Genomic DNA, 27,234 nt, shown 5'->3' on the forward strand with positions numbered 1-27,234 from the left:
CTTCCTCACTTAGGGAACTTAATAACATCACTTATACCATCAACCTAACCCCTGGCCCTGATTGTTATCATTAACATCACTGTCATTACTACAATGAGTATGTGCATCATGCCTCCACTTCCTTCTTTCTCAGAAAGAATCCTTGGTTGTCCCTGCTTGTCTGAACCACCAATTGAAAAATCTAGGATCACTGAATCTGACCACTGGAGTCTAGGTCAGTATGCCAGTTGCTAGTTTCAACAGAGGCTGGGAAAATGAGTGTCTGGCCTTTTCCCTTCTGATGTAGGAGTCAGACTGTCTTGCACCAAGATTTGTATGTTGTTATCTGTACCATACACTGTATTTATGCCCTGTAGATGAATGTCTTTCCTACCCTATGGATGGCAGAAATATGTCTTAATCATAGTGCAACTTCCACTCTGCCAGGAATCAACTAGGTTCTCAGTCACTCCGAATGGAATGGAATGGAATGATGTGGAATGGAATGATGTGGAATGGAATGGAATGGAACAGAATCAACTGGGTACTCAGTCACTCCGAATGGCATGGAATGGAATGGAGTGGTGTGGAATTGAATGGAATGGAACAGAATCTGCTAGGTACTCATTCACTCCGAATGGAATGGAATGGAATAGAATACAACAGAATCAACGAGGTACTCAGTCACTCTGAATGGAATGGAATGGAACGGAACAGAATCAACGAGGTACTCAGCCACTCCAAATGGAATGAATGGAATGGAATAGAACAGAATCAACGAGGTACTCAGTCACTCCAAATGGAATGGAATGGAATGGAATGGAATGGAATGGAATGGAATGGAATGGAATGGGACAAACAGAATCAACGAGGTACTCAGTCACCCCAAATGGAATGGAATGGAATGGAACGGAACGGAACAGAATCAATGAGGTACTCAGTCACTCCAAATGGAATAGAATCGAATGGAACAGAACAGAATCAACGAGGTACTCAGTCATTCCGAATGGAATGGAATGGAATGGAATGGAATGGAATGGAATGGAATGGAACAGAATCAACAAGGTACTCAGTCACTCCAAACGGAATGGAATGGAATGGAATGAAATGGAACAGAATCAACGAGGTACTCAGTCACTCCCAATAGAATGGAATGGAATAGAACAGAAAAATCAATGAGGTACTCAGTCACTCAGAATAGAATAGAATAGAATAGAATAGAATAGAATAGAATAGAATAGAATAGAATAGAAAACTATCTTTCCATCACACTCCCTTTAGAAGTGCTGAGGGCTTTCTAAATCTCTTTTCAGGCTGGAAGACCTGGCTACTTCCTGAATCCATGTATGAGTTGGGTAAAAATAAAGCCTTATTTATATGGGCTAGAATATAAAAAGAGATTTAAAAATATTCTAAACCTTCCTGCTTACAAACTTATCAGGTTTGCAAAATTGCCACTCAAGACACGATGCTTCTAGCTCTTCTTGGACAGATAGACTGGGATGATTAGCTGAATTAATCAGGGCCAAATACATGTGGAAAACAGGGATTGTGGAGACAGCCAATCTTGTGTTAAATACTACTCTGCCCTTATTGCCTACATGACCTTGAGCCTGCCCTCACCCTCCACTCATGTGCTGCCAGCATCTTGGTACCTGACCCAGTTTGAAGCATGTGGCCTGGGCCTAACCTTTCACCACATCACATTCCCCTGGACATGTGTAATAAAGCCACTGGCTCCATGATTGCCATTTGGCCACTGACAACCTCCCCAGGTTTGCTCTCTACATGTGCCACTACCCCAATCACCTGTGTGACTCAGTAAGAGAAATGCCTGAACACTAATACCTCTGTGTACCTGTGGATTTCAAATAGCACAGCCTCTAGACAGTGCTAAGGAAACCTTGCCCTAGTGACACACTCAAATCCCCTATGTGGCTTTGCTTTTGCTTCACTCCATACTGAACCTGAGCCTTTCTCCTTGGAGAATCCTTTCACTGTTAACTGTGTAATGCATTTATTTAATATTCATCAGTGCCCATGTGTCATTTATTCTGATACTTACATAAATAACTGGGCAGTGGGGGGATGTTTTATATCCCCAAGTTCTAGCACAGAGGTTGGCTCAAGGCTGGTCTCAAATGATAGATGGATGGGTGGGTGGGTGGATGGATGAGTGAATGACGAATGGATAGATGGATGGATGGATAGATGGATGAGAAGACGGATGGGTGGATGGATGGGTGGATGGATGGATGAATGAATTAATTGATTCAGTGAATGATTCTTCATCCTGATTTGCACAATCACATTTGGAAAATGTCACTCATCATCACAGAAAAATGACAGCCCAGGCCTGAGCACTTCAGTTGAGACATCTGCAGAGATGAGACACATGACATTTTAACCCAGTTCCTTTCAGAAGCTAACCATGCTTTAAGATTGCAATTCAAATCTACTCTTTTCCTTTTCCTAAATCACCATGAGAACGTTAATTCCCCCCAGTTCAGTTCTAACTCCTTCCAGTGAGAAGAGAATGTGATGCCAAATTAAAGAGTTCAACCCCTTAGCTGGGAATAATCCTTGCAAAATGTATTTTTATCTCATTACTTATTGACCAAAATCACAGCCTTGTATATATGATCTGAAAGAGCCCATAAAAAGGCTGTGCCTAAAAACCACTATTTGCTTTTGGCTGCACACAGCAAAATTTGATTTGCGAAGATAGGAATGTCAGTCTGATAATGCAACTGCAATTTCTCTAGCTATTTACCTTTAAATCTCAGTATTACACTTGCTACAGATGATATATGAAAGTAAAATATTTGCACAGTTGTGTGATTCAGTCAACAGTAGAGACAGTACTGCACCTGAGGGAGAAGAAGGTGCTTGGCTGACCTCTCTAGGACCAATATTTTTGTAGTAAAGAAGCAAATTTTGGTATTCTGTGGATATGCCCTAGGTTAGGTCACCACCCCACTGATAGCTATTGACAAACGCTGCTGGGATATGATATAATCAAAATCTCAGCTTCTGTGTGTTAGGGGGTGGAAGGATGATATTTTTATTCATCAAAGTTCCTCTGAGTGTTTCATGTTGTTATAGATGCCAACTTTAAAAAGTCATTTTCCTAAATCCCTGGAATTCTCAGGTTCTTTTTTTATATATAAATTCCAAATCTGCTTTCCTTTGCAAACATGGCTAATACCCCTTGGAGAACTCCAGGCTTCCTCTCCTTGCCTCACTCCCTAGGATAAGGGTACGGGGGTTACAATGAGGCATGCAAAACACCACTTGTGTCTAAGAAAGACCCTTCCTATCAGATTGTGATCATTTAAAAGAGCTTGTTAAAAAAAAAAAAACAACTTTAATTTACCCCTAAGTAAAGCTCATTTTGTTGCTAATTTAATTTTAGTGAAAGGCCATCTGTAGAACACACCCCAGGAATTTCTACAAGATCTATTTATCCAACCCAGGAGGATTATCTGACTCTTATAAGCTAATCCTCTTGAAAAGTATGTCTCAGTGCCATGAGGAAGCATGTGATATTCTTTACATTATGAGTGTTTGATCTGGAATAAATGAGGTAGGTTGCACTCTTGGCCACCTGTGCCTTCCTCATTGGAGACATGTGAGCTGTTCCACGGAGGTCTGTAGTAACTGAGATTTCTTTTTATTGTCAGAAAATCAAACAATAAGTTTAATGTGATTACCAAGTTGACATATAGAATTCAATCAATAAATATTTATGGAGTTGCTACCATGTATCAGATACTGTTGTAGATGCTGAGATGAGGATACTAAGGTAAGATGCTGAGGCTGAGCCCAGCTCAGATGCTGAGGTTGTCCTCAGGAGCTCATATGCAAAAAGCACAGGGAAGACAGACATGGGACAATTGAACAAAGTGACATGTAATAGGATCAGGTAGTGATTAATGCTTTGATGAAACATCAAGCAGCATAGAGAAATAGAGAGGTTGGAAGCAGGTTGATATTTTAAGTTTTGTGGCCAAGGATGGGCTTTCTGGGGAAGTGACATTTGACGAAAGACTAGAATGAAGTGACAGAAAGTCATGCAAGAAGAGGAGAACTTTCCAGGCAATGCAAAGGTCCTGAGGCAGCAACAATCAGGAGGCCAGTGTGGTGTGACAGAGAGGGATGGGAAGGTTGGAGAGGTAGCCTGGGACCAGCTCACACAGGGCTTCTTCAGTACTGGTAAGAACTTAGGGTTTGATTCCAACTGAAGGGCCAGTGAATGTCTTAGGATAGAGAAAAATTGGTTCCAGATTATATTTTAGGTGGTGCTTTTTTCTTTGGTCTTGTCATCTTTCTTCCATTCTGATTAATATGATTGCTCCCTGAGTCAGATTAACTCTCACTATTTCCGTGTCTTTGCAAGCATCAGTCAATGGTTATTTATGTACCTGGGCTGTAAGACAAAAGCAAACAAATTCTGTTCTTTTTAACCTCATTAAAACCTTGGTACCAAAGGTACAGTCTGCTCAATCCTCAGGTATGTCTGGAGGTTTGATTGTTTTCTTTTTTCCTTCTTCTTCTTTTCTGATTCTTCAGAAATACTGCCTTTGGGAGAAGAAATTTTTGAAGAGATGCCTAGATAAAATTTTATTATTAAATACATTTTATTTGAACCATGATATTGGCAAGCCTCTTTTTAAAATGCACTTTATGTTTTAATTAATAAGCTTTATTTTTAGAGAAGTTTTAGGATTCCAGCAAAATTGAGCACATAGTACAGAAAGGGCCCTTATACTTCCTGCCTCTACACTTATCTCCCCAACTATTGCTATCTCACACCACACTGGTACCTCTGTTGTAATTGATGAACCTGCATTGATATATCATTATCACCCAAAGTCCATAGTCTTAGGGTGCACTCTTAGTGTTGCACATTCTATAGGTTTTGACCAATTGTAAAATAATGTGTACGCACCATTATGGTATCATACAGAATAGTGTCACTGCCTTACAGATCCTCTGTGCTCTGCCTGTTCATTTCTTGCTTTCCCCGACCTCTCTGGCAAGCACTGATCTTTTTATTGTTTCCATAGTGTTGCCTTTTCCATGATGTCATATAGTTGTAATCCTACAGTATGGTTTTTCAGGTTGGCTACTTTCACTAGTAAATGCATTTACATTTCTTCCCTGTCTCCTCATGGCTTGCTTGACAGCTCATTTCTTTTTAGTGCTGAATAATATTCCATTGTCTGGACATACCACCGTTTATTTATTCACCCAACTACAGAAAGACGTGCTTTCTTCCAAGTTTTGGCAGTTATGAGAAAGCTGCTATAAACATCCATGTGCAGGTTTCTGTATGGACATAAGTTTTCATTTGGGTAAATACTACGGAGCATGCTAGATGGATCATATAGTACGGGTATGTTTGGTTTTGTAAGAAACTTCCAAACTGTGTAAGTGGCTGTCCCTTTTGCATTCCCACCAGCAATGAATGAGCATTCCCATTGCTCCATATGCTCATTAGCATTTGGTGTTATCAGTATTTGGGACTTTGTTCATTCTAATGGGTGTGTAGTTTAATTTGCAACAATGAGATACCTCATTGTTACTTTAATTTGTAACTTCCTAATGACATGTAATGTTGGGCTTCTTTTAATAGGCTTACTCACCATTTGCACATCTTCTTTGGTCAGCAAGCCTCTTTTTAGACAAAGTATGTGATATGGTTTGGCTGTGTCCCCACCCAAATTTCATCTTAAATTGTAGCTGCCATAAATCCCAGCTGTTGTGGGAGGGATCCAGTGGGAGATAATTGGATCATGGGTGTGGTTTCCCCCATGATCCCCACTACTGCTCTCATGGTAGTGAGTAAGTCTCAAGAAATCTGCTGGTTTTATAAGGGGTTTCCCCTTTCACTTGATTCTCATTGTCTCTTGCCTGCCACCACATAAGACAGGCCTTCCACTGCCATGATTGTGAGGCCTCCCCAGCTACATGGAACAGAGTCCTATTTTTCTTTATATATTACCCAGTCTCAGGTATATCTTTATCAGCAGCATGAATATGAACTAATACAGTGTACATTCTTGAAATTGTGGATAAAGCAAAGATTTGTAATTTGCATTCCCTTTTCATGGTGCCTTGTACTAAATATTAAGATGATAGCTCTACTTTGCTCACCAATTGACAATAATGTCAAAACTGTCTGTAGTCAAAATTGTAGATGGGGCAAGGCATGTGATAAAGGTATATTATTATATAAACAGTGCTTCATAAAATATATGAGAATAGTTACTCATTTATCTAACAAACATGAGTGATTTCTGTGTGCAATATGCAGTTAGGCATCTTTATGTATATTTTTAAATCTTCACAAAAGCCATTCAAGTTATGTTTTATTATCCCCCACTGTACAAATGAGAAAATATCACATATTATACATATTTTTCCCCTGCAAGCCACAGAAAATTTTAATTAAAATGTGTTTAATCAAATGAGAATATCTTGACTCATGAAACTTTAGGATCAAGAACTAGAAGGCCAGGCATGGTGGCTCACTCCTGTAATCCTGGCATTTTGGGAGTCTGAGATGGATGGATCACCTGAGGTCAGGAGTTTGAGACCAGCTTGGCCAACATGACGAAACCCCATCTCTATTAAAAATACAAAAATTTGCTGGGCATGGTGGTGGACACATGTAATCCCAGCTACTCAGGAGTCTGAGGCAGGAAAATCACTTGAACCCAGGAGGTGGAGGTTGCAGTGAACCAACACTGCACCACTACACTCCAGACTGGGCAACAGAGTGAGACTCCATCTTGAAAAAAAAAAAAAAAAAAAAAAAGGAACCAGATAGATTAATTCAGATAGGACTTAATCTAGTGCCAAAAAGATATAGCAATAAACCAGTTAGATTTTCTTAATTTCTCAGATCTATTTCTCAGTACTGGTTTCATTCTCAGGTTCTACTGATGCCAAGATGGTTGCAGCAGCTCATCTTTTCCATATTCTCAAGTTATTGTCTTCTATAGGAAAGAATACAGGCCCCTTTCCCATTGCTCAAGTTAAAGACTTGGGATAAAGCCTGACTGGGCAAATTAGCTTGGCTTAAATCACTGTTTTATTTGGGTATCTATTGTCCCTGCTGGAGGCTGCAAGGAGGTTTGATCTCTGTCTTCATGAAAAAGAAGTCCAGGGAACAAAGACAGGCGTTAACCCATAATTATGCAGATGTAATTACTAACTTACATATTTTTATAAATAGTACAATGCAAAGAGATATGATGTTCTAGGCATGGATTGGCAAATTATGGTTCCTGGTTTCAGTCTGGCCCACAGCTTGGTTTTGTAAATAAAGTTTTATTGGAACACAGTCATGCTTATTCATATGCATATTTTCTATGGCTGCTTTCTGCTACAATTGCAGAGTTGAGTAGTTGCTACAGAGACCATATGGCCAGCAAAACCAAAAATATTTTTTCTCTGACCCTTTATAGAAAAAGTTTACTGCCCCTTCTCCAAGTACATCTAATAGAAGGAATCGAATCTCAGTGTTCAGGGTGGTATTTCTGAGGAACCAGCATTTAAGGTAAGATCAGTGACTGAAAATTGAGTGTCCAGGAAAGTTTGTGGAGGGGTGGATGCTTGAGACAAAGTCAGGGGATCTATATAGTCCCAGGTAGAAAGGACAGCATAAATGCAGGTCCTGAATTGGCAGAGTCTTGGCACATTGAGGAACACGGCAAAAGTTTACCTGGCTAAGGCATGGGTAGAGTGAATGCATGGTATGTGATACAGAGTGAGAGAGAGGCCAGAAGATGCTGGGCGTCAGGGGCCATGCTAAAGTATCATGGAGGAATCCACATGATGCGTGAGAAGCAGGGGTAAGACATAGTAAGATTGGTGTCTTGAAAATATAGCCTAGGCTGCTGTAGGTAGAATGGATGGGAAAGGGAGAGGAAGAAGAGCAAAATCGGGGCCAGCAACTGGGATGCCATGGCTGTAGTCTAGGAAAGAGATGATGGTGCTCAGACTGTGAATGGGAGTGAGAGAGGAGATGTGGATTCAAGATACAGTTAGACTGGGGGTTTGGTTAGATGAATGTTGAAGATGACATGCTGGCAGTAGGGTGAAGGCAGGTCATTTACTGAAGTGAAGACATTGGAAGATGAACAGATTCAAGTGACAATGTGAAGACATGAGGAAAGATGATCAGGAGGGGCCCTACTGGTCCTGAAGTGCCATTGCCACAAGTCGAGTTTCTAGTTGGGTTGGTCAATGAGAGAAGCTCTTAGTTAAGATCAGTTTAGCACCACAAGCAGGCAATATCATCTTGAAGACAATCTCTTATTGAGGCTTTTGTAAAGACTCTGGGATAGTCTTTCCAGAAATGGTCCAGGACATGAAGTACAGTTCCTCTAAACATCCGTGCACTGCATCAATCCTCCCCACTACATCATGGAAAGTTGGGCAAAACTGTGTACTACTTTTATTTTCCGCCATACCCAAGGTGTTCTTGTAGCACTACACACATGAATGAGTAATGCCAATGCCAAGCTAAAATGTCCTTGAAAGGAAATGAAGTTTGTAATTTTTTAAAAGGCCAACTGCCCACTAAAATAGTTTCTGACACATAAGAGAAGTTTTAGGTTTCCTTCCAAATCCAATGTTCTTTGACATGCAAGGTGCTGGACAAGATGGGAAGAAACCAAGTGATGTGTTCCAAAGTTATGGTAATGTTCTGGCTTGTCCCCAGATCACTCAGGCATTCCACTTCACTTTAACAAAGATCCGTTCCAAAGTCAACTAATTTCATGAGCTAGTATAAATAAAATTATTAATAACCTTGCAGTCTTCAAATCAGATAACATGATTCAATTCATGGAGGCATGGCATGCTTTGAATTTTCCATGTCTCCTCCAATTTTCCTGTAAGAATTTAAAGAGTCTGAAAGAAAATATGTCTTTTCAGTTGCTCAATTTGCCTGAAACATGTCTTCTCAGTCTGAAACAGGAAAGTCTTCATTCTCTCTGTCTTTCTCCTCTGTCTTCTCTATGGATGTCATTTTCTTTCGTCAGCTCCACTAAGCCCTGGAGCACTGGACACCAGAGCCTTAGCAGCCTGGTGCTGTTCCCCCTGTGCTCAGGATCACAGAGACACACTCAGGGGAAGCGGTGAGATGATGAGCCTTCACCTGTGTGGGAAGTGAACTGGAAGACCACTGCCAATTGGCATAGATTATAAGAACTCATTTACCCAGCTCTATTTACATTCCAGGGAGCAGTTGAGCCTGTAACATTTCTGTGCCATCAGGTTATTTTTACCCCTTAAAATCATCACTCTTTTAGCTATTTACAAGATCAAAGCTGGCCACTATAATACTACTGGGTAGAGTTCTCTGAAACTTATAAACAATGAATACCTCAGTTTCTTCAAAATAATGGAAAGAAGAAGAGATAATTACACATGCACAGAGCTAGCCAAGGGGAGAGAGAACATAATATACCCCAACCACCCCAACTATTAATAATTCAATATGCATTTACCAAGGCTTTGCTGAGGACACTGTGAAGGGACCTTTGGGACCCACAAATGAACGAAGACCTCATCCAGAACTAACACACAGTACTATCTGATACACAGTGCCAGAGAAGGATAAAGGGCTGTGAGAGAGAAGAAGTACGAAGGATCATTCCTTTTGGCCTGGGATGAGAGGACAAAGATGCTGGAAGACTTTGTGAAGGATGCACAGCATCATCTTGAGAGTTGGGTAAGATTTGGCAATAGGAACAAGAAGGGCAGGGGTATGAAGCACACTCTTTGTTAGTTAACAAGCTACCAGTGTTGGGTAGCTTCAGCGTGAGGAATAAATTGGAAGGATTTTGAAAGGTCCCATCAACAGGAAGGAACTAAGGTAGTGTGGAGCCTGGAGAGCAGACTCTGCCCCAATTGCAGGGTCAGACACAGGCCGCTAGGGCCAGGATGCGATTCTAGTTGAATTCAGCTGTTTGTTCCACTGCTCAAGGTTCAAATTCCCAGGAGTGAAGCTTCAAGGGAGCTGGTGGCCTCAAGAAAGGGTGGAGCTTCCAGTGTCAGGCTCAGCCAGCTATCCAGCAGGGGAGAGGAAAAGGAAACCAGGTGCTGTTAGAAAGGGGAAAAGCATGTTGGGCATGTCTTAGCTGTTAAACAGTCTTGCACTTAATTCATCAGAAACTGGGAACATCCCTCTTTTTTTTTCTTTTGTAGCTGAAGGGCGTGAGTCAAGTTATATTCTCATATAATCTGGGTAGTCTGAAGGCACAGCATTGCAAAGGCTCTAGGTTAGGAGGGAGTAGCGTGTGGCATTTCCCAGGAACAGAAAGAGGGGCTGGGGATGCTGGAGTGCAGGAGGTGAGAAGCTGTGGGCAGGCTCAGGCCAGGCTGTCTCAGTCAGGGTGAGACAAGCAGGACCAATAGGATGGTGTAGAGCAGGTAAGTGTAGGAGCAGGAGAAATAGACTGAAGATGCTGTTTCTTCTTCAGCTGAGCCTAAAGTTATAGGGCAGGAGATCAGGACCTTGAAGCAGGGGAGAGCCCAAGAGGGATGAGCTAGGATCTGCCTCTGTCTCTTACTGAAACCTGCATTGACCTTTTCCATCTCCCAATTAGAAATGGCCTCTGCCAGTTGATTGTCATATAACTAAGATATGCATTAATGTTTGCCATAGGAATGGTGCCTCCTTACATGTGGCCCTTTTGCAGTTCACAACCTGCACAACCATGCTCAGTGACACTAATACACACACACGCACACACACATGCATGCATGCACAAACACTGTGTCTGAGGGTAATTATTGAAGCATTTAAAAGCTGCATTGCTTTCTTAGCACAGTAGATATTGTGCTAAGCACCCTGGAATTAGCATGAATTTCTCAAGGCAGTCATTTCCTGAACATTCATCTCTAGCATGATGTGAAGGACACTAAACAGGGGCCGTTACACTCCTTCCATGGTTCCAAAATTCTTCTCCACTTGTAATATACCTCAGAGCCTAAAAGGCCAATTTTGCTTCCCATTTTACCTCAAAGCGTTCAGAGACCATTTTCAATACCAAAGTGTTTGTAGAGAAGGTGACACTTCTTTACAAACTATTCTACTTTAACTTCATGTCTGAAGAGGGCTCTGAAAGATTGGTACCCAGGATATATAAGCTTCGATGGGAGAAGGGAAAGGAGAGAGAGAAGTGTTTGATGTTCCTTGTATACTACAAGCAGCTCAGGTGCAGGATGTTTGTCAGATGGGAGGTAGAGAGATGCTGAAGACAAATGTCCTACTTGACCCATTTTGCCATCAGTGAGTCCTTGCCAGAATGTACCCTTTAGATGGATTTGTCGCTGCAGACATTCTGACACTCTCGGCTGGAATGGAAATTTATCGAGGATAGAAAAGTAATGTCCAAAGAAAATGTCAATGACAAAAGCAAGTCTGTTCACAATGAAAAGAGGTGATCCTGGTCCCAGTGTGAAGGACAGACACAGGTAAGTGGAAAAGGTCTAGCAGGGAGACTGCAAACCAGACTTGGAGAAATACATGACATGGTTCTGACGGAGATAGGAACATTGAGAAAGCATTGAGCCTCTTAAAGGAAGGCAGCATAGTCAACAACATGCACGTATCCTGTGGGTCTTGCACAAAATCAGCTGTTGCACTGGCTGAAAATGTACCCTTTGGATGGATTTGTCATTCCTAGGTGGAATGGAAAATTCCCATGCCTGGAGGATCCTCCCTGGGCAAAGAGAATTGGTCACAGAGGCCTTTAACGTCCCCCGGCTGTGTCTTATCCTCTGATGTGCTTCCTGCCATCTCCAGGACCTCTCGGAGGCCATCCCATTTACAGTTGCAGTCCCTGGCACCCATGCCTGTGGAACCTGGGACATTAGCACTGGGTGTCTTTCAATTTTATTCTTTGCTTTTCTTGGCAAAGCTCCTTGTGACAGCCTTAGACAAAAACAGTCAAGATGAAAGCATCTCAGAAGCACTTACACAATAATCCTGTCACTTTCAGACTTAGAAAAGAGATCAGCTTTTCCTGAGAAAGTGACAAGCCACAGTGTGACCCACTGGCTGTTATCAAACCCTTCCCCAGAGCCTGGAGAGCCCTCCAACTCAAGCCAGGTCCCATGAAAACCAACCCTCAAAACCCTTGTCTAGAAGAAGCAGCTGCAGCTGCCTTGGGCATTACAATTTCTCGTTTATTATGTGCTTTTCAGAAGACATTGCCAACCAGCGCCCTGTAATGGATCCTACTTGTGAGTCAATGAACACAATTTCAATCAGTTTCTGCAGATGAAAATGTTAATAACTTTGCACTTTCTCCATGCATGGAAACACGCAAAGACACACACTCACCTCCCTCAAACCTAGTGCACATTAGATAATGAAAACAAACAGAAAATTCCTAGCAATATATTCTTGATACATTCTACATCTTCCCAGAAACTGTCATTGCAAGTCAGTACTTGCCTACATACATCTAATAATTTTCTTTTTGAATTGCACAAGGAACCATCAGCAAATGATCACTTTTTGCTTACAGAAGAAAGTCAAAATAGATTCTCTTTTTTTAGGCTTACATCAGAAGCACAGTGTTGATTCGGGCTAAAGGCAGCTAGCACATTTTTCCTGATGAGTGTGTGAAGCAGTCAGCTTCCTCTGGAGTTGTCAATGTTCACAAGTCAGGATGGAAGAGGCAGAAGTAGACCTAGGGAGGGTGTGTTCCAAAGTCAAGGCGTTTTTTGCTGGAGGAATGTAACCTTCCAAGAAAGTAGAGCTTGTGACCTATTCAGCTAATATAAAACCCCCAGTCTTTGGGACCAAGTTAACTTGGTTACAAACACGTTATAAGTTCCTGGCATCTAGGGTGGATCCCCCAACACACAAAAAAGTGTCACTTTGCCTTTTTGTCTCCCTAACTTATTTCTTCGAGCTGCCATCTTTCTCCAGAGAAGCACCTCCACACTCTTGCTTATCTCTGAGCTGATGTTGGATGTGTTACCTGGGCAATAAGAAATGCTATGCTCTATTTTTGCCTGATCCTTAAATTTTTTTTCTTCCAACTTATTTGTCCTTTTGGCTCAGAAGTGGCCATGCCCTGCAGGGTGCATTTACCCTGTTGATCTGTGAGCTATTTTCACCCTTCTCAGTAAGTGCTGTTTTCTATTCTGATGCCAGTCTCACCCCTGAGGATGGCCCATGGAAAATCATCCTTTCTCAGAAACCTGCTTTTCACATGAGCTGTCTAGTGGGAATCCTGGAAACTGAGAAGTTTGTACGTTCTCTGGCTGCCCCCCCTCCCTTCTGTAAGGCCCTGCCCAGAGCAGATGCTCTGGAAATACGTGACCCAGGAATGTATAAACCCAGTTCAATTTTCTCATTGAGAAGATGAAGAAACTTAGATTTAAAAATAAATAAATAAACAAACAAACAAAATACCTTGTCACATAGAGAGTTAGTGACAAGGATGAGAAAAGACAAAAAACGGAAATGGGAAACAGATCACTATCGATTCTTTCCAGTGTCAATTTGTGAGTAGAAACAGCCTATATTGAAGTCTCCAAATAACTAGAAAGGAAAACATAATTAAAGCTTTCATTATCAAATTGTAAAAATCTGTGAATAACTGGTCAGACTTCCTTTTTTTTAAGATTTTTTTTCCTCTTAATACAAAAGTTTAGTAATCATATAAAAATCGGAAACACACGAGTAAGCAAAAAAAAAAAACATACTGAAGGAAAAAGAATTCAACTATATATTTAGAATACCAAAGGAAACCATTGTCAACATCTTGATGCATTCAAATGTAATCTTTATTTAATATGTTTTTTTCTTGTAAGAACACTTTTTAAGAAAACAGTTGTAATTGTACTGTGATTTTTTTTAATTTTTGCTATTATAATATTTTCCCCCAGTTCTCCAAGTTGTTGTGAAATCTTTATAAATATAATTTATGTGGTTGTATAATTTTTTCAGGAAATTGATATAACAGTAACAGATTCCTTATGATTCCATTTTACATTGTTTCCAAGATAACCTTATTATGAGTAGTACTGCTATGAATATCTTTGTGGGAAAGGGAGTGGATTTCCATTTCTGGAACTTTCTTCATTAGGATGGATTCCCAGTCGCAGAATTACTGAATCAGTATCAGGTCCATTTTCAAGGCTCAGGTTGTTGTTATTTGAAACCCACATTGCCAAATTGTTGTCCAAAAGAATAATATAATTTTATATGCTCACTAGCAATATATGAGAGACTGTTTTATCGTACCTTAATGAACATTGTTTTTATCATTTAAAAGTATTTCCAGCCATGAACTTGTAGTCCCATCTACTCAGGAGACTGAAGTGGTAGTATGGCTTATGGCCAGGAGGTCAAGGCTGCGGTGTGCTACGATGTCACCGGTGAATAGCTACCACACCAATAGGTTGACCACCCTGGGCAACACGGTGAGACCCTGTCTCTAAAAAATAATATTTCCTAATATGTAAAGTAAAAAATGATATATTTGAGTTGCTTTAATTTCTATTTTCTCAATTCTCTGTGAGGCTGAACATTTTCTCATTTAAAATACTGGTCATATTTTTATTATTTTCTTTTTTTTTTTTTTGAGCTGGAGTTTCACTGTGTTGCCCAGGCTGGAGTGCAGTGGCGCAATCTCAGCTGACTGCAACCTCCACCTCTTAGTTTCAAGCGATTCTCTTGCCTCGACCTCCCGAGTAGCTGGGATTATAGGCGCCAACACGCCCAGCTAATTTTTGTATTTTCAGTAGAGACTGGGTTTCACCATGTTGGCCAGGCTGGTCTCGAACTCTTGACCTCAAGTGATCCACCTGCCTTGGCCTTTCAAAGTGCTGGGATTACATGCATAAGCCACCACAACCAGTCTATATTTTTATTATTTTTAAAATCTGTGTGTGATCTTGCCTGTTTTTCTGTTAGAATATGAGTGTTTTGTGTCAATTTATATTAACTTTTTATCTATTATAGATAAAATTTTTATATTTGTTGCAAATATACTTTTCCAGTTTTTGTCTGGCTTTTAAAAATCTTCATAAATACAATAAATTGCACACAAAGTGCAAAATCAGATGAAGCTGAACCTACATCATCAACACGATTAAGACAATGAACTTATTCATCACCCCCAAAAGTTTTCTTTGGCTTGTTCATTACCCATCCCCAGGTGTCCACTGATCTGCTTTCTGACACTAAGTTTACATTTTCTGGAATTTATTTTGGTGAAATCTTATAGCACGCACTTTCATTTTGTTGATCTTCTTTCACCTAGCATTATTAATATGGGGTTCCATCACACCGTTGTGCCTAACAATAGTTCATTCTCTTTTTTGTTGCTGAGTAGTATTCCATTGTATGGTTTTGTCAGTTTATTTATTAATTCCTCTGTTGATGGACATTTCGATTGTTTCCAGATCTTTGCTACTGCAAATGAATATGCTACGAGCATATGGTATAAGTCATGTACAGGACTTCCTGTGGACATGTGTTTTTGTTTCTCTTGGATAAAAAATACCTGGTAGTGGAATGGCTAGATCATACAGCAAGTGGATATCTAATGTTTTCAGAAACTGGCAAACTGTTTTCCACATCAGTTGTACCAGTGTATGAAAGTTCTAATCTCTTCACCTCCTCACTAACATTGGGTATAGTCAGCCTTTTAATTTAGTCATTTTAATGGGTGTGTAGTGGTATCTCGTTACAGCTTTAATTTGCATTTTTCTGTTGTCTAATGATGTCAGCCTTTCTTCATGTGCCTATTTGTCACTGTATTTCTTCTTTAATGAAGTATCCTTCAACTCTTTTGCCCATTTTTTTGTTTTTTTTTTAATTATTTTGTTCTGAGTGTTCTTTATATATTCTGTATACAAGTGCTTTATTAGATACATAATTTGCAAATGTTTTCTTCCAGTTCATGGCTTCTTTTTTCCATTTCTTTGGCAGTGTCTTTTGAACAGTGAAAGTTTAAAATTTTGACTAAGTCCAATTTATCAATTGGCTTCTTTCTGAAATAAGCTGGCCATTACATCTAAGTATTTTTTTGCCTAACCCTAGGTTACAAAGTTTTAACCTATGTTATTTTCTCAAAGTTGTATAGTTTTAAGTTTTACATATCTTTGCAAATACATATCCAATTGCTCTGACCTATTTAAAAAGGAAATTACCCTTTTGTCACAGTATTGCCTTTGCACTTTTATTGAAAATTAGTGGTCTGGATATGTGAAGGTCTAGCTCTAGACTCTATTCTATTCTATTTATCTCTTTTTCTATCTTTATGTCAATACTACTGTGTCTTGGCTACTGTAATTTCATATGTCCTAAGTCAGGCAATGTTAGTAATCCAAAGTTGTTCTTCTTTTTCATAGCTGTTTTGGCTATTCCAGATCCTTAATGTTTTTATATGAACTTCTAGAATAAGTTGGTCAATTTCTATAAAATCATCTGCTGGAATTTTGATTAGGATTGCATTGAATTTGTACATGAACTAAGGAAACAACTGAAAATATAATTTCACTTATTGACAACTTATTGACTAATGAACAAAAGTTATCCATTTATTTAAGTCAGGTGTCCCCAAACTAGGGCCCACGGGCCGCATGCGGCCCCCTGAGGCCATTTATCCGGCCCCCTGCCGCACTTCAGGAAGGGGCACCTCTTTCATTGGTGGTCAGTGAGAGGAGCACAGTATATGGCGGTCCTCCAACGGTCTGAGGGACAGTGAACTGGCCCCCTGTGTAAAAAGTTTGGGGATGCCTGATTTAAGTCTCTGTTAATATCTTTCTGCCATGTTTTCATAGTTTTCAGTATGCACGTCTTTCACATCTGTGTTAGTCAGGCTTCTCTTTAGGGACAGATCTTTAGGTAGATCTCCTAAGTATTTCATGTTATATAATGCTATTATAAATGATATTGTTTTTATAATTTTCATTCTTGTTCAAGATATATATATATATATATATATATGTGTATATATATATATATGTGTGTGTGTGTGTGTGTGTATATATATATATATAAATTGATTTTTGGATGTTGATCTTGTATCCTGAAAGCTTACTAAACTCTAAACTCATTTATTAGTTGTAGTAATGTTTGAGTAGATATCATCAGATTTTCTGCTCTGATCATTATGTCTTCTGCAAATAAAGACAGTTTTACTTCTTTTCAATCTGGATGACTTTTTTTTTTTTTTTTTTTTTTTGGAGACAGAGTTTCACTCTTGTTGCCCAGGCTGGAGTACAATGGCATCATCTCAGCTCACTGTAACCTGCACTCCCCCATGTTCAAGGGATTCTCCTGCCTCAGCTTCCTGAGTAGCTGGGATTACAGGCACCTGCCACCATGCCCAGCTAATTTTTGTATTTTTAGTAGAGACAGGGTTTCACCATGTTGGCCAGGCTGGTTTCAAACTTCTGACCTCAGGTGATTCACCTGCCTCGGCCTCCCAAAGTGCTAGGATTACAGGTTTAATCCACACTTTTGTATCATACGTTGACTTATTACACTTGTTGGAAATTCAAATAAATGTTGAATAGAAGCAGGGAGAGTACACCTTCCTGTCTCGTTCCTGTTCTTAGAGGGAAAACATGCAGTAAGTATAATGTTAGCTGTAGGTTTTTAATTAAATGCCTTTGAACAGCATGAGGAAGTTTCCTTTTATTCCTAGGTTATAAAGAATGGAATGTTTACAGAGAAAAGAACAGGAATGCTGTAGAATTTTTGTCAAATGCTGTTTCTGCATGTCTTGTGATCATCAAATGATTTTTCTTTTGTGTTTATTTGTGTGGTGAATTATGATTGCTTTTTTAATGTTACATAGAAAACCTTCCATAACAGACATGATATATTGCCCCTTTCAATATATTATTGAATTCAATTTGCTGAAATTTTGTTTAGAATGTTTACATCCATGTTAACAACACTATTAGTTTGTAGTTCTCTTTTCTCATAATATCTTTGTTTGGTTTAGCTATCAGGGAAAGACTGGCCTCATAGAATGAGTTAGGAAGCATTCTCTCATTTTCAATTTCCTGGAAGACTTTGTATAGCATTGTTATTATTAATTTCTTTAATGTAGAATTCTCCAGTGAAGCTGCCTGGGCCTGGAGTTTTCTTTGTGGGAAGATTTTTGCCTACAAATTCAATTTAGACATAGGGCTATACAGGTTATCTATTTCTTTGTGAGTGGGTTTTGATAGTTTATATCTTTCAAGGAATTAGTTTCTTTTGTCTAAGATGTTGAATTTATTGACATAAAATGTTTCATAAAATGTCCTTATTATTCTTTTAATATCTGTAGATTCTGTAGTGATATCAGCCAACTCTCTCATTTCTAATATTGGTAATTTGTGTTTTCTACTTTTTTCTTGATCAGTATGGCTAGAGATTTTTCAATTTTACTGACCCTTTCAAAGAGCTAATTTTTTGGTTCATTGATTTTCTCTACTGTTTTTCTGGTCTTTATTCTATTAGTTTCTGCTTTGATTTTTATTATTCCTTTCTTCTTCTTACTGTGTGTTTTATTTTCTCTTTGCTTGCTAGTTTTCCAAGGTGAAAAACTAGGTCATTGATTTGTTTCTTTTCTCTCATATGCATTTAATGCTAACTGTATTTCTAAGTACTATTTAACAGCATCTCACAAAGTTTGATATGTTGTATTTAGATTTTCATTCAGTTGAAACTATTTTCTAATTTCCCTTTTGATTTCTTTTTGACCAGTGGTTTATTTAGAAGTATGTTATTTCTAAATATTTGGTGATTTGCTAAATATTTTTCTGTCATTGCTTTCTAATTTAATTTCATTTCGGTCAGAGAATATATTTTGTGTACACTTGAATTCCTTTAAATTTTTTGAGCACTTTTTATGACCCAAAATATAGTCCTTAGTAAATGTAATTTATGTCCTTAAAAAATAATGTATATTATGCTGTTATTAGGTGGAGCATTCCATAAATGCCAATCAGATCAAGTTGGTTGATAATATTATTTAGATATTCTATAGTATATTGCTAGTGATTGTCTACTTCTTTGACCAATTAGAAATAGAGGTGTATTCTAATCTGTAGCTATTATTTTTGATTTTTGAATTTCTCTTTTCAGTTCTATGAGTTGTACTCATATACTTTGAAGCTCTGTTATTGAGTACATAAATATTTAGGATCATTATGTCCCTTAATGAAGTAACCTTTTTAAAATTATGAAATGGCCTTCATTATTTCTGGTAAAATTTTTTGATGTGAAATCTACTTTGTCTAATATTAATGTAGCCACTTTAACTTTCTTTTGATTAGTGTGGCATAGTATATATTGTTCATCCTTTTACTTTTAACCTTTTTGTGTCTTTATGTGTAACATGGGCTTCTTATAGGCAGGATACCCCACCTTATAATTTCTGCTTTTAGTTGAGGTGTTTCCATCATTTACATTTAATGTGCTTATTGATATAGTTAGGTTTAAGTTAATCATCTTGCTGTTTGTTTTCTATTTATCCCTTCAGTTATTTGCTCCCTTTTTCTCTCTTTTTTCTGTCTTCTCCTGGATTAATTGAATATTTGTTGTTATTCAGTTTTTATTTCCTTTGTTGGTTCCTTAGCCATAACTCTTTGCTGTCATCTTTGTGATTGGGTTTATAGTATACATATTTAATTTATTTAGGGTTTATAGTATGCATATGTAATTTTTTACAATATTCCTTCAAATGATTTTATATGACTTCGCATATGTTATAAGATTTTTTTAATACTATGCTTTCATTTCTCCTTTCTTAGACCTTGGCTATTGCTACAAATTTTACTTTCACATGTGTTACAAATCCATACTACGTTGTAACTACTTTTGTTTAAATAGTCAATGATTGTTTAAAAAATTTTTTTAAACAATATAAGAAAAAAAATTTAACTATTTAAATACCATTTCCTCTTCTTTTCATTCCTTGATGAAAATCTATATTTTCTGAAAACTCTGAAGAAGCCTATATTTCACCTTTATTTGTGGAGGATATTTTTACGGTACAGAACTCTGGGTTCACAAATTTGTTTTTAGCTCTATAAGCATGTGGCTCTACTGTCTTCTCACATTGTTTCTGACAAGAAATCTGTTAGAATCCATATCTTTTTTCCTCTATATGTAGCATAACTTTGTTTTCCCTCTGGCTACTTTTTAGAATTTTTTATTTCTTAGAATTTTTAAAACAATTTTACTATTGAGCAATGTGATTATGATGTGTCTAGGTGTGGTTTTCTTTGTTTCACATGCTTGTGTTTTGTCTAACTTTTTGGCTCTCTGGATTTACAGTTTTCATGAAACTGGAAAACTTTTCAGACGTTATTTCTTCAAATATTTTTTTCTGTTCCCCATCCCTCCTCCTCTTTGAAAATTCCATTTCTAGTTATATTAAGCATCTAAAGTCTCACAGCTCACTAATGCTGTTTTCATTTTAAAAAAAAATTTTTTTTTGACCAGGTGTGGTGGCTCATGCCTGTAATCTCAGCACTTTGAGAAGACCGAGGTGGGTGGATCATGAGGTCAAGAGATGGAGACCATCCTGGCTAACATGCTGAAACCCCATCTCTACTAAAAATAAAAAAATTAGTTGGGCATGGTGACATACGCCTGTAGTCCCAGGTACTAGAGAGGCTGTGGCAGGAGAATCACTTGAACCCAGGAAGCGGAGATTGCAGTGAGCTGAAAAAAAAATTTTTTTTTCCTTCTGTGCTTCATCTTGAAAGTTTCTATAGATACATCTTCAAGTTCACTGATCCTTCCTTCTGCAAGGTCTAATCTTCTGTTAATCCCATACAATGTTTTTGCTATCTCATACACTACAAATTTTTAGGACCTCAATTTGAGTATTTTAAAAATATCTTCCATGTATGTCTCTGCCTAATTTTTTAAATATATGAAGTATATACAATAATTGGATATTCTTGTTTGCTACTTACAACATCTATGTCAGTACAGGTTGCTTTTGATTGATTTTTTTTAATTGAGGTCATATTTTTCCATTTTTCTACATGCCTAGTTATTTCTGAATGCCAGACAGTGTAAGTTTTTTCTTACTGGGTGCTTGATATTTTTGTATTCCTGTAAATATTTTTGAGCTGTTTTGTGATATAGTTCAGTTATTTGAAAACAGTTTGGACTGTTGGGTTTTACTTTTAAGATCTGGGATATGGTAGCAGAGGTGTGCTCAGTCTAAAGACATTAATTTCCAATTGTCCAGTCTGGCTGGTGGGAACACACCACTTTCCACATCCTGTGATATGCTGGATGCTGCTGCCTCTAATCCTTTCAGTTTTGTTTTGTTTGTTTGTTTGTTTGTTTGTTTGTTTGTTTGTTTGTTTTTCTTAGCTTGGATAGTTTCTTCATACACCTGCAATGAAAAATAATCAGCTAAATATTTGCAGGGGGTCCTCAGCAGATTTTTGGAATTCTCCTAGTGTGCCTTCTCTCCTCACTGGCACCGTCTTGTGAACTTGAGCTCCTTTGGTCTCCTCAGATTCTCAGTTCCACTTCTTCAACCAGGGAATCTGTCAGGTTGTATGGTCCTGCATCACAGCCTGGAAACTCACTCCAGGCAGCAAGCTGGGGCAATCCTAGGGTCACCTCATTAATAAACCTGTCTCCTAGGGATCAGTGTTCTCCATTGTTTGATAATCAGTATCTCAAAAACTGTTTGGAAGATATTCTGTTGGCTTTTTGGTTGTTTCAGGAGAGTAAAATCAGTCTCTCTTATATCAATTTGATCGAAAGAAAAGGCCCTGCCCAATATGTTTTTACATAAGTACCTTTTGTGCATATATCTTCTAGAGTCAAGGTCTATTGCTTGTAAGTAAGAACCTGTATGAAACTTCCTCCTTGAATCCATCAATCCCTCCAAAGGTCAGAGTCAGACTTCACATATTTTCCTGTTTCAAAGGGTTCCCTTGTCTCCTTCTGAGCTGCCCATTAATATCCTGTCACCTGGAGCAGGTACCTCCATCTGTCAGGTGATTTGCAGAACATGGATAAATGACTTTTGCTCTCTTCCCTCCCTCCAAGACTCCCTTCAACTCACTAACTTTGCCTCATATTTTAGCTCTCTGCTTAAATACCAGCCCTTCAGGAAACATCTTCCTTGACCCTTAGATTGGATTGGGACTCCCCTGCTAAGTATTTTCGCGGCTTTCTGTACCTACTTATATTTTTATTCCTTTCACTCTATTGCAATCACTTATGCTTTAAAATCTGCATCTTTCATTCAATCATGAGCTTCGGAAGGACAGGGACTCCTCTGTCCTGTTCTTTGCTTTATCCTCTTTGTAGTGACAGGCCCATAGCAAGTATTCAGTAAATATTTGTTGAATAAGTGAATAAACAAATAAATAAGCCAAAGAGTCAATGAGTGTACTTTACTTACAAGATGATCAACCAGGACCTTCTGGATGAATTGATTGATCAGGTGGCTCTTGGTTGATGATCTTTCATCTTAGTAATTTTAAAATGCAAAAGCACTAGCAACTTAAGTGGAGAGGAAGTTGTGATTCCCACTGCAGGGAGAGGAGGGCAGTTTACTCGCTGAGAGTGATTTCCTCAGACCACCACCCACAGGGAATAAGCCTTGTTTCTCCAGAGGGGAAAGCACATAATGTCCAAAAAAGTCAGACCTGGAAGGAAACTTCAGAAATCAGTGAGTTCAGCTCTTTCTTCTACGAAGACAGAACAGAAAGGAGACCTGCTGAGGTTATGAGGTGGTTTGGTGGCAGAATCTGGACTGGAAACTTAATCTCCTGATTATTCCATGGTTTTTCCACCCCTTAACTTCCATATAGCCCTCCATCCCCACATCAATTTGAAATATAGCCTGGGGAAGTGGAACCCCATAGATAATTTCTGTCTATAATAATTTTCACTGATTTGTTGGACTTAATTTTCTGCAAAAGGGAAATACAATAGCAAGCCATATCTTCCACCCAGAAGAGCATTTTCTAATAAATCCATGCAACTGGAGCTCTGAAATTACTTCTAGATCTTTTGGGCAAGGTCAAGTGTGGAACTCTGAAATATCTCAAATGTTACACATTATTAATACTAATGGTCACAAACAAGTGTACCTATAAGTATCTGCAGGTACAAGCTGAAGCCAACCTGTTTTTAAAATAGCTGTGTGTTTTATGATATATATCCTGAATGCAGTTCAATTGTGTGTGTAAATCACTACCTGTATCTGCAAAGAAAGTGTTTTAACCCAGCATGCTGCCCCGCAAGCAACATTGTTTCCAGCTTTGAACTTATTCTGGGATTGCTTTTGCCAGCCAACTACTCTGCAGCTAAAGTGCTACTTTTCCCTTTAATAATAGCCTAAGCAACTATTCCTTTTTAATGCAAAGTCCTGGAATTTAACAAGCTGATAACAAGATAGTGACACACCTTTTTAGATCGTTCTGCTTCTGCAATTTTTAGTGAGTGGGTTACCTAGAACAGTAGTCCAATAAAGCTTGGAGTAGAACACTATACAAGTAAAGGATGAGCTTATTTCCCCTCTATGCTGTCAGTCTTTGAACGCAGTGCGACCTATTGTAAGTCTTACTGCTTGGGAGGGTCATGCAGTGCCTCCCACACGTTGACTGTGAACTTGTTCCCAACGAATGAGTCTGTGGGTTCATTTGTTGGGGATGTCATCTACTTGAGCAGATATCTGCCCAAATATTATCTCATCACCAGTAAAACCCCGAGCCTAAAGGTGACACATGACCAAGAGCTGCTCTGCTATCAAGCATGCACAATCGACGACAGCGAAGGTCAAAGTAAGCATAATCTCCATCCTTACCATGGAAGTCTCATAGTGGTTCTGCCCATTATCAGACAATCATATTAGAGAAAGGTTTTTGTTTTCTTAGCATGTTCATTTTGGGGGGAAATGCAAAGAACAGTGAAGGAGGAAAGGCACCCTTCCTCCCAGGCTGCAATAGCATCAACTCAGGGAATCAGTGAGATGACAGATGTTGGAGACAGATGCCTGAATATCCACTCAATAGTCAGGCTTAATGAACTAACACAGGAAGAGCAATTAGAGAATTCATTAATTATGCTCTAAGTTCACTTTCATTGTTAATTCTAATCCTTTATTTGGGCTAATGACTTCAGCTTTTCTTATAATAATTTGTGCCTATCAGTGAATGATAACATCTTCAAATTTCCATAATTGTGTAAAATTCAAACTATATGTGTAGCTCTAGTTCTAAATTGGACCTAAAGTAGCTTCTAAGGGTACATAAGATTCTTCAAGATAACATAAATGAGGCAAAAAACAAAAGTAAGAACATAACATGGAGTAAAGAATAAGGCTAATATAAAAATACAAACTACAAAGTCTTATACACTTGCTTCAGGTTCTATTTTATAAGCAGGAATAGCTCAGCTAGCTCAGCCAATATTTTCACCCATTAACAATGCACAGACATTTGTTTAGTCCTACAATTAAACATGCACCGCAGTAGATCCACTCTAACTCAATAGTTTGCTAATTGTTTGTCTTTGTTATTCTTGCATAACATGCTGTCCTGTATTCTTTAAGCATCTATTACAAAAAAAAAAAAAAAAAAACACACACACACACAAAAAACAGAAATTCCTTCCATGAATAAAACATAATGAAAATGCACTTTTATTCCCTTTATGTACTCTGGCCAGCTTCTAAAAAAGGGTAATGAGATTTTGTACCACTCAACTCTAAGGTGGTTAGTCTTGCTCCTGAACCAATAAATATGCACTCATTTGCATACTCTCTTTCCATCCATCTTGAACTCACCACAATGACACAAGGGTCTCCTTGCTAGGCACGGAAACTGTTTCAAGATGTCTCAAGCCGAGAAAGGGCCACCTGCATTCATTCTGGTTAAGACTTTAAGTTATCCTACCACTCAAGTCTTCGTGAAAAAAGTTCAAAAGGTGTTCATCTGAATCATTCATGCTTTTGTTATCCTTGACCTAAAGCAATGTGGTAGTATTTTTGTGTGGGGGCTGGTGGTGGGGCAGAAGTTGAAGAACTTTTACTTTAAAAACATTTATATGCTCCAATATTTCAATAATATATGGATTTTTATTATACTCTAAAGCTGTCCTTGATATTACATATGAGCTAAGTTCTAACATGAAGTATTAGAAAAATAATGCAATTAATTTTAACAATCTACCATTTTGATCAAAAAGAAACCCATATATGAAAATATAATTTCACATAAATGTAAGATTTTTATATTGTTCATTTTTGATTACATAAAGTAGTGAAACATACAGGTTAATTTACTTCTAAGCTGGTGTAAAATACCTAACTAAACTATAGAAAACAATTACAGCAGCATAATTTTATTTGCATCTATGAGTATTATTTTTGTGATTTCAGAGCCAGAAAATGCATGACACAGGAGAATATGCACCCTCATCTGTTCAGTGAGAGATGTGCAAATCAACATCAACACAGAGCTGCTGAAGAAAAAAAAGTGTGTGTATGTATATATACATATATATGTATGTGTATATGTATATGTATATACAGGATGGGCTATTTCACCTTTGCAAGCTGGGATCCATTAAGTAATGGCTCCCACCACTCCCCCACCTGCTTCAGTAAAACACATCCTGAACATTGGGCTCACGTTTTCAAGAAGAATGTGCCCCACTGCCCCTTGGAAACTCCATTTCATTTACTTGGTTCAGTTAGTTAATGAGGGTGCATTTTGACTCAAACATCCAGTTCCCTTTCATCAATCATGTCTTTCTGGACTGTCAGTTTTAGAGCAAGGATTACAAAGCCCTTCCATGCAGATACCCCAGAGAAAGACCCACACCCATGTCCCCATTTAGGATTGCTTAGGGACTCATTTCTTCCGCTTCCTTCCAAATGGAAAGAATGAGTTATGTGAAAGGAGGAAACCACACTGGAAAATGAATGTGGTGACTCAAGTGTTAATATAGAAAGTCTTATCATTTGGTGCTGGAAAAGGGCATTGTAATAAGATGGTTCTTTTTACCATACAAACCTGGGGAATACAAAACACTGTCAACCATGAAAATAAGATTTAATTTGGAATCACAACACATAGGGTTTTTCCACTTTAAATTCTTCTTATTCAATCATATTTGTTATAAATATTCAATAGAGATGCAGTTTTTCAAGACTGAAATGGTCTTTAATGAAGCAAGCCATGTGTGGCTTTTCAGGCGAGCATTTTCATGCTTGGTTAACTGTACGGATGTTCATGTTCCTTTCCCAAAAAATATCATTTGTGATTCTGCTTAGGTCTCTGAAAAGCAGCTTATTCACTGGAGATGTGAAGAGTCATCCACACATCACAATTCTATAGACATCAAATGCATGAAGCATTTCAGATCTGCTTTAAGAGTGAGGCGCGCTTTCCATCTGGACACAGCCAGCCATCCCTGTGTTATTACAATGAATTCAGCACTTCCCTAGAAGCTGGGAGGGTCAAATTCAACTTCAGCTCTGCCACTTGCTGCTTAACTTTCTGTTTAACCTTGGGCAAGCTGCCATCCCACATGAGGCCAAAGGTGTCTGGTTTTTAAAATATGGAAGTTAGGTTCCATGAGGGATTATCAATATACTGCTGGTGGGCCAAATTCCATCTGCCACTTGCTGTTGTAAATAAAGTTTTATTGAAACACAAACATGCCCCTTAGTTTACTCCTGTCTATGACTACAAGGGCAAAGTTGAATAGTTGTCACAGAGACCATCAGGCTCACAAAGCTGATATTATTTACTATCCGCCCATTGACAGAATAAGTTTGTCAGCCCTACACTGGATGATTTTTTTTTTTTTGAGTCCTTTCTAATTCTAGAATTCTTTATATATTTTATGAAACCCCAAATGTTTATAATATATTAATTCTTTACTGAGTTCCTCCTATGAAGCATACGTCAAGATATATGTGTGATACATTAACTAAACTTTGTAACAATATCTTAAATAGGATTTCAATGATTAACAGCTCTTAGAAATATCGAAGGTAACATTTAGGGGCAAATGTCTTATGATTTGTTTATCATCGGTAAATACAGCATATCTTTTTTTCTATTAATGATGTTTAAGAAGTTAAAAAAAAAAATCAAAAAAACCCCATACGGCACTAGAGACTTACTGCATTAAGACATCATCTTAACAGATTGTTTAGTTTTGGTAATATAATTTGACATCTAAACATAAGCTGAGAGGGATCTCCCTCA

At 38.3% G+C, this 27,234-nt stretch overlaps 1 long non-coding RNA gene and 1 pseudogene across 1 annotated transcript in view; both read left to right on the forward strand.

Moving 5' to 3' along the window:
- LOC141579926 (uncharacterized) overlaps positions 1–27,234 on the forward strand; it is a 206,016-nt gene that overhangs the window by 139,811 nt on the left and 38,971 nt on the right. The window lies entirely within an intron of this gene.
- On the forward strand, positions 6,113–26,513 carry LOC101034170 (protein CASC2-like; annotated as a pseudogene).

This window comes from Saimiri boliviensis, chromosome 12 (assembly GCF_048565385.1).
Source record: "Saimiri boliviensis isolate mSaiBol1 chromosome 12, mSaiBol1.pri, whole genome shotgun sequence".
Lineage (NCBI taxonomy): Eukaryota > Metazoa > Chordata > Mammalia > Primates > Cebidae > Saimiri > Saimiri boliviensis.